Below are 11,232 nucleotides of genomic sequence, written 5' to 3'. Positions count from 1 at the left end.
CATGTTTGGTCTCAAGCAAATCAAAATAACGAGAGCTAATATGACTCTTAACCTTATTACCACCAATGAAGTGTCTCCTACCCCACAAGATGTTGGAATTTCTTTCATCTCTATGAGACATTCTCCCATGCAACTCATAATAATAAGGGCGAATATGACCATACATACTACAATGATGACAAATAAAAACAGGGTGTACCTTCTTTTTTATGGCCTTACCAACTCTAGGAAGATTGAGAAGTCTTTCCTCTCGTTGAATCTTGTACTCCCCCTGCACTTGAGTTCTTGTATCATGAGATGTGGGTGCACTCAGTTTTTGCTCTTTGTTATCACCAAAGCCAATGTCATTCTTGTCATAACACATTTGTTGAGACCAAAAGATACTATCCAAAGTCTTTGATCCTTTGTTCCAAAGACCAATGGTAGCCATAGCACACTTGAGCTCTTCCTCTTTCTTGATCATTAGTTCTTCCAAGGCAACTTGAGACATCTCGAGACTTTCAACTTTTTCTTCATACGTTGCATAGATTTGCTGTAGCTCATTCCTTTCTGTCTCACAAGTCAAGAGTTTTGCACAAAAAGCTTGTCAATCACTAGAAATCTTAATGACATCATTCCTAACCTCGGAAATCTCCTTCTTTAATTTAACATTCTCACTTTCATATGCTTTGAGTTTCGTAGTGAGTTTGTCATTCAATTTGGATAAGTTAAGAGATTCCTTATACAACTTTTCATAAGCTTGCTGAAGCTCTTCATTATCACTCCCCAAGGATTCATCATCACTCCCGGAGGATTCATCATCTGTGACATTCTCAGCCAGCCTCTTCGAATACTCTATTTGTCCGTCAGTTTTAGAAGCTTCCATGAAAGCAAGGAATTGCTCATGCTCCTCTTCAGCTTGTGCTTCGTTGTCACTTTCGTCTTTATCAGACTCGGATCCATCATCCTAAGTGACAGCGAAGGCTTTCTTCTTCCTCAACCAATTAGGGCATGCTGAAGCAAAATGACCAAATCTTTGGCATTCATAGCATTGGACTCTTTTAGAGTTCCCTTGTATCTTTCCCTTCACCTTCTTGATTATAGAATTAATTTGGAGTTTATCTTTGCCTTTGGATTTATGAGTTGATTCCAAAAGATTATGATTTTTTTAAGAAAAGATTTTTTAAATTGTTTTATGAAAGCATCTGTAATCTTGGAATCAATTTCATAATCCTCATCAAAATCCTTTCCAACTCTATGTGCACTACTTAAAGCAATATCATCTTCTTGTTTCTTTTTGAAATTTCTATGTGCCTCATAACTTTGGAGATTTCCAACCAAATGATCCAGCTTGAGATTGTCAACATCTTGAGCCTCCTCAATAGCCGTAACTTTTGGTTGGAAGCGATCGGGCAAGGATCTTAAAACTTTTCCCACAATCTTGGATTTTTCATTGAAAGGTTTTCAAAACTTCGCATAAAATTCATCAAAAGTCTCACTATTTTTCATTGAAAGGTTTTCAGAACTAGACGTGAGCTTTTAAAGTTTTGAGCGTCTAACAGAAGGAGTGCCCTCATGAATAGTTTGTAAGATATCCCAAGCCTCTTTTGCGGCTTCACAATTGCAAATACAACTAAACTCTTCAAGTGTGATGGTGCAAAATAGAGAATTGATAGCTTTACTATTCCAACTACTATTTTGGTAATCAATTATGTCCTACTTATTAATTGGTTTGGGGAAGGTTACTCCATCAACGGTAATCATTGGTTCGGTCCACCCATACATAACAAATTACCAAACTTTTTTATCAATAGATTTTAAAACCGATCTCATCCGAGCTTTCCAAAAAGAATAATTGGATCTGTCAAGTAGGGATGGTCGAACCATAGAATTTCCCTCACGAATTGAATCTATTATCACAAATCAAACAAGATCTCGCTCTATTTTTTAAAAAAAATAGAGTGACCCGCTCTGATACTAATTGAAAAATCTAAAAATTCCCTAGATATTGATTTGTGATTATGTACCATAAAACAATCTACTAAGAAGACAAAAGGAATTACACAAGTGTACTCTCAATTACCTAGCGAATCCACACCCAAATTGAACGGAGCCCTATATGCCTCTTCCACCACGGCCTTCACCTCGGAATTGTCTTACCCAACGTTAAATCTACAACACCGGTGTCAAATCCATGACAATAAGCCACTCCAGAATCCACCAAAGCTTCTGGCCCAAATTTTCCGAAATCCATCGAAGAACAACTCTCTTTTGTATTGAACGAAACAAACAATCCTTTGATTTGTACTTTACAAACCATGAGTTAAACTTAAACAAACATCAAAGAAACTAGCAAAGAAGCTCCAGATGAAAACCCTAATACCCAAAAAGAAAATCTGGAAGCCGTACCCTAAAATCGAACTAAAACACATATTTATAGAAAATAGATCCACAATCTTAGCTCGATCCCCGACATAGTCAACAAAGTGGCAAACATGATAGGATTAAGATCACAAACTCCTCTGCATAGGCACAGTTTGAGTTGGATTCGCATCTAAAACTCATAGCCTCATTGAAATAAAAGATCGAATACAATTACAACTGAAAAGAGTTTTGTCAAACGGGATTGCCAAGAATAAAAACCTAACAAAGTCCAATACTGAAAACAGATAAGACTTCTGAAATTTTATCTTCCAAAGATATGCACTTGTGAGCATGATACGTTCTCTTAAAAAATGTTTCTGAAACTTATAGGTATCCACTAAGTTATTCGAAAGAAAATTTTGGACCAATCCATTTGAACAAAAAAAATAAAATCCAACAATTTGAAAAATTCTGACTTGGATAGAGGTGCTCATGGTGATTAGGATTTCTAGTGTTTTTCAGTTGAGGTCATACTCTACTCATATCACCCTTTAGTTTTACATGTTTAGTATTCTAACCAACTATACCAACCCACTTTGGAAAAATAGAAAGAATTGAAAATGACAAAAGAGAAGCAAATGAACTTGCCACAAACAATCAAATATACATGATAGTCAATATAATTTTACCTATTAGATTGTTGAAAACCATAATGGACATATCAAAAGAGACATCTGTACGAAGATAAGAAGGATAGACTAACATGTGCATTTATATTAGCCCCATCCATGTAAATTGGACCTCCAATCCATTCTCATATATTATCTTGCATATCTCATCAATACTTTTTTTGTAAACATCGTGTGTTGAAGGATATGTAACCTGAAGTTTAAAATTATAACAAATAATCAATAGATAAAAGTGATAAAATAAAATTACTGTTCCCCAATGTGAACTGCAATACCATAAGGGCAGACAAGTTTTCCATATTTGCTTCATCGACCTTCCTTAGCTCTTCAATATTGATGTTTCCCTTGGCATCAATTCTTACAACAAGAATTTTCATTCCATACATAGCTGCACTGGCAGGATTTGTCCCATGTGCAGAGATAGGTATAATGCAAACATTGCGGTGATGGTCTCCTCTTGCCTACAATGTGAATTAACTAGTGATTAATAGAGTCATTTCAACAAGCATATTACATCTTCAATATAATTTCTAATTGATATAGCATACAAACTTGGAAGATGTTGAAATTTCCTTAATGCCTTGAAAAGTAATATATAAATATATAAATATATTTAATATATATAATCAGGGTAGGGAAAGCAAAATCCATCCCCGCTCCACTTCCTTGTTGGAGCTGGAAAAACTCGTGCGAGGTGAGGCCAAAATGTAGGGGTGGAGTAGAGTTTGGCCAAATGAGGCCTCTCTTTATATAGGCAATCTTTTCATCCTTAGGAATAATCTAAAATGTACAATTAATGTGGTGTGTAAAATTCTCTTGGAGCTATCCATAACCTTTCTAACATTTATAGAACTTGCATAGAATCTTAGAACTTTCCACAACCATTCTAACATTTCTAGAACTATTTAAAATCTACTCTATGATATTCTATACAAATTCTAAAATTGTGTATCCTAGAGCAAGATTCAAAAAGGGGGAATAGAAAAAGGGGGACAGAGAGAGAGAGATAGAGGGAAAGAGAGAGAGAACAAAGGCTAGAGAGGGAGAGAGCATGAACAGAGAAAGAGACAAATAGACAGACAGACAAACCGAGAGTGAGTGAGAAAGAACCTGTAAGGATGCAACAGTGGTGGTGATGATTTGCTGCGGTGGCAGTGGCGGTGGCGATAGCAATTTGCGGCAGTGGCAGTGGCGCTGGCATGCGACGCTGGTCTGCGATGAGATGAGATAGGGTGAGGTTTGGTGGTCACAGACTCTGTGTATGAGAGAGAGAGAGAGAGAGAGAGAGAGAGAGAGAGAAAGAGAGAGAATAAGAGGAGGTGTAAACTTAAACAGGGTGCCAATATTAAATAGGGTGCCAATAGTAAACTTAAATTTAAAATGTCAAATATTTTAGTTCTTTGGCGACTCAAACTTTTTTTAGTCGCTAAAAATAAATATTTGGAGACCAAAGTTTGGTCGCCAAAGATAAAAAGTAAATTTTTGTTTTAATTCAACGACTAAATAATTTTAGTAGCCAAAACTAACTATACAGTGACTAAAATATTTTTTTGTCGCTGAAAATAAATTTTTCACTACCAAACTTTTGGTCGCCAAAGATAAAAATTAAATTTTTATTTTTCATTCGGCGGCTAAACAATTTTAGTAGCCAAAACTAACTATACATCGACTAATGTGTGAGCATACAATCTACTATGTGCTTATACCTGTTATCCTCTTTCAGGTGATGAAATATAAGGACAAGTGGTAATCTCATGTAATGGGACTAGCACAGGACTTAATGCCGACATTTTGTAATTTTTTGTAATCATCGTCCGATCATCGATAAAATAAGTAAAAATCCTGAGGAATTTTTTTTTATAAAATTATTGAATAGTTCGATTATTTATATACCTATTTAATTTCTTTACTACTTTATTTCGTCTCCACCTACGCCATTTAATTTGTTAAAATTAGAATAAATTAGCTAGTTGTGAATCCAGTCCTAAACACCTAGGGTTGGGTCGTGACAAAAGATCTTCTGTCTTCGTTTAGAATACCTTCAAATTAATTGAAAGCCAAAAAATCGGGGTCTAATATTTTACTTCTGCAATTAAATAGAATATCATAAAACAGAAAGTGTCCGATATTCTATTTCTATAGTTAAATAGAATATCAGAAAACAAAAAGTGTGCCATCAAACGCCACACAACCCACGCCACACCCACACACGCAATGTGTGAGCATACACTCTAGCACATCTCCCACATTTACTTATTTAAAGGAATATTAGTATTTATCAAGCCATCTCTTTTCTCTCATTTTTTTTAATGGGGACAAGCCACGAAACTAAAAGAGCTTTCTAAGGAATAAGGAACGTTTTGAAAAACAATAACAAGCAAACCTATTTTATTTTGGAAAATCCCCAACAACGACTTCACATACACTACAAGAAATTGTACTTTTGGCGATTAAATTTTTAGTCGCCGAAACGTTTTCCCGACTAAATAGTTTGGTTGCCGGCTTGGTCGCGGAAAGATTATCGGGGAAGCTATTGGCGACTAAAAAAAATTTAGTCGCCGAAAGTCCTAAATTGGCTATTAAACAATTAGTCGCCAAAAGTAAAGGTATTAGTCACTGATAGGCTAAATTGGCGACTAATATTTTAGTCACTAAAAGCTTCCAAAAACATTAATATCACATTTTCAGCGACTAAAACATTTAGGCGCCAAAATTAAAATTATTTTCCATGACTAATTTATTTAGTAGCCAAAAAGTTTTTTTTTTCATCTTATTTTTTTTAGCTACTAAATGTTTTAGCCGTCTAAAGTATAATTTTTTTTAGCTACTAAAAATTTAGTCGCCTAAAGTCTATTTTTTTATTTGGCTACTAAAATTTTAGTCGTCAAAGTTTATTTTTTCATTTGATTTTTTTTAGCTACTAACTATTTAGTGACTAAAAATATTTACTTCCTTATTGGCTACTAATTATTTAATAGCCAAAAACATGATATTAATTTTTTTTTAAATGCACAAATTGAATATTTTTCATTAATTTCTAAATTATATGCATTTCATTATCAAAGCAACCTGTATATATACAGAATAATACATCTGTCAATTATCATCTAAATCCATTACCAATAATACCCATTTCATTATCAATGATCCAAAAACTTTAACTTGTAACATCATATTCCAAATATCATATAAAATCACACCAACCAAGTATAATCCATCTAAATTATATATTACATATAAAAACACTGGATTTCCAAAACAGAGAATTGTAGAAAAATAAATGTCTTCCGTATATAGAACAAATGCTCTTCGTACACAAAAATAAATATCCACAATAACCCACGCAAAAGCAATCTGTAAAAAATATATAAAAAAAAAAAAAATTAACCATTAGCACTTATCTGTAAAAAATAAATTCACTTTCAATCGTCAATCATCAACTGCAGTTTCTTTAAATCATATTCTTATTAAAATATATCCTAACAGAAGACATGATTCAAATTATCTCACCAAAAAGGTCGAGGAAACGTGAAATGGTGCCACTATCAACGGTGAGCGATGAGGGGTATAGTGATGCTGAGTCCTTGAGAGAGAGGGAGCAAGAGTATGTTTAGAAGCAACTACTACTTGGCTCCAAATCATAGGAGCGTAATGAATCAATGCCTAAATTTTTGAATATATCCAGCTAAAAAATTCTAACAAATATTTGCAACACCACAAATGATTGTAAAATCAGTTTCTATTCTTTATTAAATTTTATTTCTATTCCAACCTCTTAACAAAATCCGGCAATCAAACAACTTTAATTGTGCCAAGCTTATCAGTGCCACTAATGAAACTATAATATATAGCCAACAATTGACAGCAAAATGACAATATATTCACAATAAAAACATTTACAAGGGAAATTCAAAAAAAAATTTAGCACCAACAAACCAACCATACACTAACAACCATTCCACCAAAATCACATAACAAACAGACTAAAATTAAAGACCAAAAACGGATCACAAACAATATTAAGATAATAACAACAACAGAGCATATATCTAAAAAGAGTCATTAATTTGCATGATAGCGAGGTTCATCTATTGTCATGTCAAATTGTGGCACTTTAGTTAAAAAACAAAACAAAACAAAACAAAACAAACCATTGCTACTTTAAGCAAAGTGTTGAGAAAGCTGCCAAATCAAGATTATCATTATGATTGATAGTATAATTAAGAATTTTCAGAAATAGACAAAGCTGTTAATGAATTAGCAGCAATGCAAACTGAATAAGTTGCCTCTTATTGGCATATGGTATATAAGGTGTATACCTATGCTAACAAAAAAAACCAAAAACACATGCATATCAAATCAATATAAATCTATAATCATATATAAATCCGAATAGAAAGAACACACACACACAAAAACAAAAAACAAAAACAAACCAAACAAAACAAAACTGGAAGCCATGACAATATAATGTGCAAAAAGAAATCCAAGGTTCCTAAAAGTGTGACTTTCTGTTGCTCTTTCCAAAAATAAAATAAACACCAAAGGTCAAATTTTAGACTTCAATTAGTGAGTGATTGGCCGCAACATGCTTTTGATCTTTCCAATTTGTTGCTTAAAAGGGAACTGCACTACTATCTTATATCATATCAAAATCTAATAATTAAGCAAAAGAATTTGAATGCCCTAACCATAGCACATTGTTAAAATTTATCCATTTCACACAACCCACATCGTTGAGGTCCAGAGTAAGGAATATCAGTGGAGAAATTAACCAAAACACCACTCTTCAAACACAGTTAAAGAGCTGAAAAATAGAGAGAACTAGTAATGGGGAAAAATAAACTAGAAAACAGAGAAGGGAGAGTTAGCTAAGTAATTCATGGTCAAGTGAGAACCTTCAATCCTCTGAAGAAGTTTCTTCACTTTCTGCCTACACCCATCACAGTGTATTGAGCACCCAAGTCTGTACAAAGACAAAACAAAAAAAAATGGAAGGAAACAAAAGCAAACAACAAGAAAATAGAGATTGTAAGGAAAAGACCGACACCCAACTTTCCTCTAATCTCTGGATTTTTTTCATTTTCTTTTTGAGGTATAAAAGTCATATTAACTAGTAACCGCAGCAGAAGATAACCAACTCAACAAAGCCAAAGTGAGACTGAGTTGAGCATACGTTTTTATGTGTTGAAACCTCAAAATATGCAAATTTTAACATTCAAAATAATCCCTAGCTTTTCTCAGCAACCAAAAAGAGATTTAGGTAAAGCTGTCTATGCAGTTGTAGACATGTCAAAAGATTGATACAAGGAGTAAGAGTTTTAGAAATGTCAAAGAAAGCATAAACATACAGGAAGGAACTCATCAGCCAAAAGTCTGGTAAAAGCAAGACCCCCTCTATATTAGGTATGAAAGCAATGCTAGCTAAATCACATCAAATGAATTTCACAAGTTAAGATACCCCTCCCCACCCCAAAATGAATCCTTTAGTGATCCTCCAGGCTTCTTAATAATCTGAATGGCCTCCAAGTTTGTGCTGCCCTGCCATTTCCATGAAAATGATCAGCAGTCCTGCGTGTTGGCAAAGGGAATGTTAGGTCCTAGTCATTAAGGATAAGTGAAGCTAGCATCCACTGATGTTAAGAAATGGATATAAGAAATTAGTATAGAATACATCAACTTCGCAATTTAATTCATCTTCTTTGTATTCAAATGATGTTTGATGTAAAGAGTATTATCTCAATTAGCAATTGCCATTTCAGAAATACATTTATACTGAATTACCATGACCTCTATAATCTCTTTCTTTAACAAAACAAATTCATATTGAAAAATGTCCATAAGCAACAACATTTATGCGAATGAGAACAATTTTCCATGGTAAATCATACAAGAAAAAGGCTAATTGTGGACTATTTCCCATGACAAGAATCATTTTCAACATATGTTTCTGTCATTGCTCTTCACCTTGACTAACATAAATAAAGCAATGGCAAAGAGGTCAATAGATTGCTACCGTCAGGATTTGTGTATGAGACTTCTTCAATCAAGTCAAACAGACAAAATATGTGAAAGGAAACCAAATATGTGAATGAGGATTTTTTATATTCAGAATGCCATGATGGAACTTACTTGTGTAGAAGAAGAAATATGTCACACAAAATAAATGTTCCTGTAATGAGTATCCATCCAATGATCACCAAGCTGCAACAATTTAAAAGCACTCTTTCAAAAAGCTAAGCAAAAAAAGCAAAAGAACGGAAATTGAGTTTATATGAAGATGCAGTCTCACTCACATGTACACAAGAAACTGCATGCCGAGTAGTGAGAATACTGGACCAAAATATAACCAAAATAAATAATTCAAGTATCAAAAGTAACATGAAATCTAAACTTGTGATTTTATTTATGGAATCTAAACTCTTTTGGTTTTATTTATGGTGTCTCTCTTTGTCCTTGACAAAGTCTTGGGTAATTCCAGGATTTTATGGGGCAAGCATGTGATTTTTTTACAACATTTTTACCATTAACAATTTCTAAGTCAAATTGAGGTGTCCTTTACAGTGGCTCACTGACACAAGGAGGCATCAATCAGTAAGTATAGTCATGCCTAAGATCTAGAAAATCAAGACAAGCAGCCTACCTTCTACCAGTAGAGAACATGAAACGTCAAACACCATCTTAGACAAACTCAAGTTTATTTGAGTGGTCAAAAATTAAATGGTTTTCATCCAAAACTATCTTTACTAGGATAGGCACTAAATATTCATCACCACTGTGGTCATACAGAACTCACTTGAATCAGTTAATTAGATTTCTGTTGATTCCATTTCCACAAGGCTTTTCTAGCTGAAAGTATGAATTTAGCTGAAAGTATGAGTCACAGAAGTATTTGAATTTGAGGTCATTCTACCAATAATCTATCAGACCCTCAGGTTGCATCAATAGATAAAGAACAAAAACAGTTCTCAACTCATGTTCAAAATTGCTTCAAATTTGGGTGAATTGATTCAATAGGAGCAAGTAAGATCACTAATTTCTCAATTTTTATTCATCTTCAAAGAAATTATGATAAAATCTATTGACAAAATGATAATTTTTTCACACTTCAAACTTTTAACTATACTTTTTATTCTTGTACAAAGGCCTAAATGAATGATTTAATAATAACTGAACTAACATTAACACCTTAAATATGGTATTTGAAAGTCAAACCCATTTTCGACATGAAGAATATCATAATTTCATAGAAATCAAACACTTTAACCAAACCCATTAACGAAATCAACACAAAATTAAACTAAAAAAATCATATAAACCCTAGATGAAGTGTGAGAAATGGGGAATAGGGGAAGGGAGAAAGAGAGAGAGAGAGAGAGAGAGAGAGAGAGAGAGAGAGAAACTGAGAGAGAGGGAACCAGAGAGATGGCTCGACAGAGAGAGAGAGACCCAGATCGACGAGGGAGAGGACCGAGCGCGACAGAGACAAACCTGTGATTTGCGACAGTGTTGGTGGTGATTTCGGCGATGGCGATGGCGACGGCGATGACGGTGGCGACATGCGACGGTGGGGACTGACGGTGGCCGGCGACGGTGAGAGAGGGAAGGGAGAGGAGCAGCGGAGAGAGAGACGGAGAGGGAGAGGGAGAGGCAGAGAGAGAAACGCTGGAGAGAGAGAGAGAAGAAGCGCTGGTTTGTGGTTTGAAAACCAAATATATATATATATATATTATACCATTAGCGACCAAAGTTTTTGTCGCTGAAACAATTTAATAAATCCCTCCAAGATATTTGAAATACCTCCCTCCAATAATTTTAGTTCTTTGGCGACCAAAATCATTTTTCGTCGCTGAAAATAAACTTTTGGCGACTAAAATTTTGGTCGCCAAAAGTAAAAAATAATTTTTTATTTTCCAATCGGCGACTAAATTGTTTTAGTAGCCAAAGCTCAATATACAGCGACCGAAATTATTTTTCGTCGCTGAAAATAAACTTTTGGCGACAAAAATTTTGGTCGCCAAAGGTAAAAAATAATTTTTTATTTTCCAATTGGCGACTAAATCATTTTAGTAGCCAAAACTTAATATACGGCGACTAAATTTTTTTTTTGGACGCCAATTCTGGTATTTTTGGCGACTAAATTTTTTTTAGTCGCCAATAACCAATATACGCCGACTAAAAACAATTAGTAGCTAAATAT

The 11,232-nt window shown here is 34.2% G+C and overlaps 1 long non-coding RNA gene across 4 annotated transcripts; it reads right to left on the bottom strand.

Moving 5' to 3' along the window:
* Window positions 1-6,176: 6,176 nt before the first annotated feature.
* Window positions 6,177-10,732, bottom strand: LOC114310066 (uncharacterized). Of its 4 annotated transcripts, XR_014335932.1 has the most exons (6): window positions 10,524-10,724; window positions 9,329-9,365; window positions 9,165-9,236; window positions 7,931-8,603; window positions 6,543-6,615; window positions 6,177-6,386 (listed from the first exon to the last, which is right to left on the bottom strand). It is a non-coding gene; the product is annotated as an uncharacterized LOC114310066 (long non-coding RNA). The 4 variants fall into 4 exon arrangements; XR_014335934.1 differs by lacking the exon at window positions 9,329-9,365 and having other exon boundaries at window positions 10,524-10,732; XR_003645997.2 differs by lacking the exons at window positions 6,543-6,615; window positions 9,329-9,365 and having other exon boundaries at window positions 10,524-10,732.
* Between the last annotated feature and the right edge of the window lie 500 nt (window positions 10,733-11,232).

The sequence above is a fragment of the Camellia sinensis genome, chromosome 7 (assembly GCF_055761805.1).
Source record: "Camellia sinensis isolate YWXY chromosome 7, ASM5576180v1, whole genome shotgun sequence".
Taxonomy (NCBI): domain Eukaryota; kingdom Viridiplantae; phylum Streptophyta; class Magnoliopsida; order Ericales; family Theaceae; genus Camellia; species Camellia sinensis.
The sequence above is the reverse complement of the archived record's forward strand: the minus strand, read 5'-3'. Positions and strand labels throughout refer to the sequence as shown.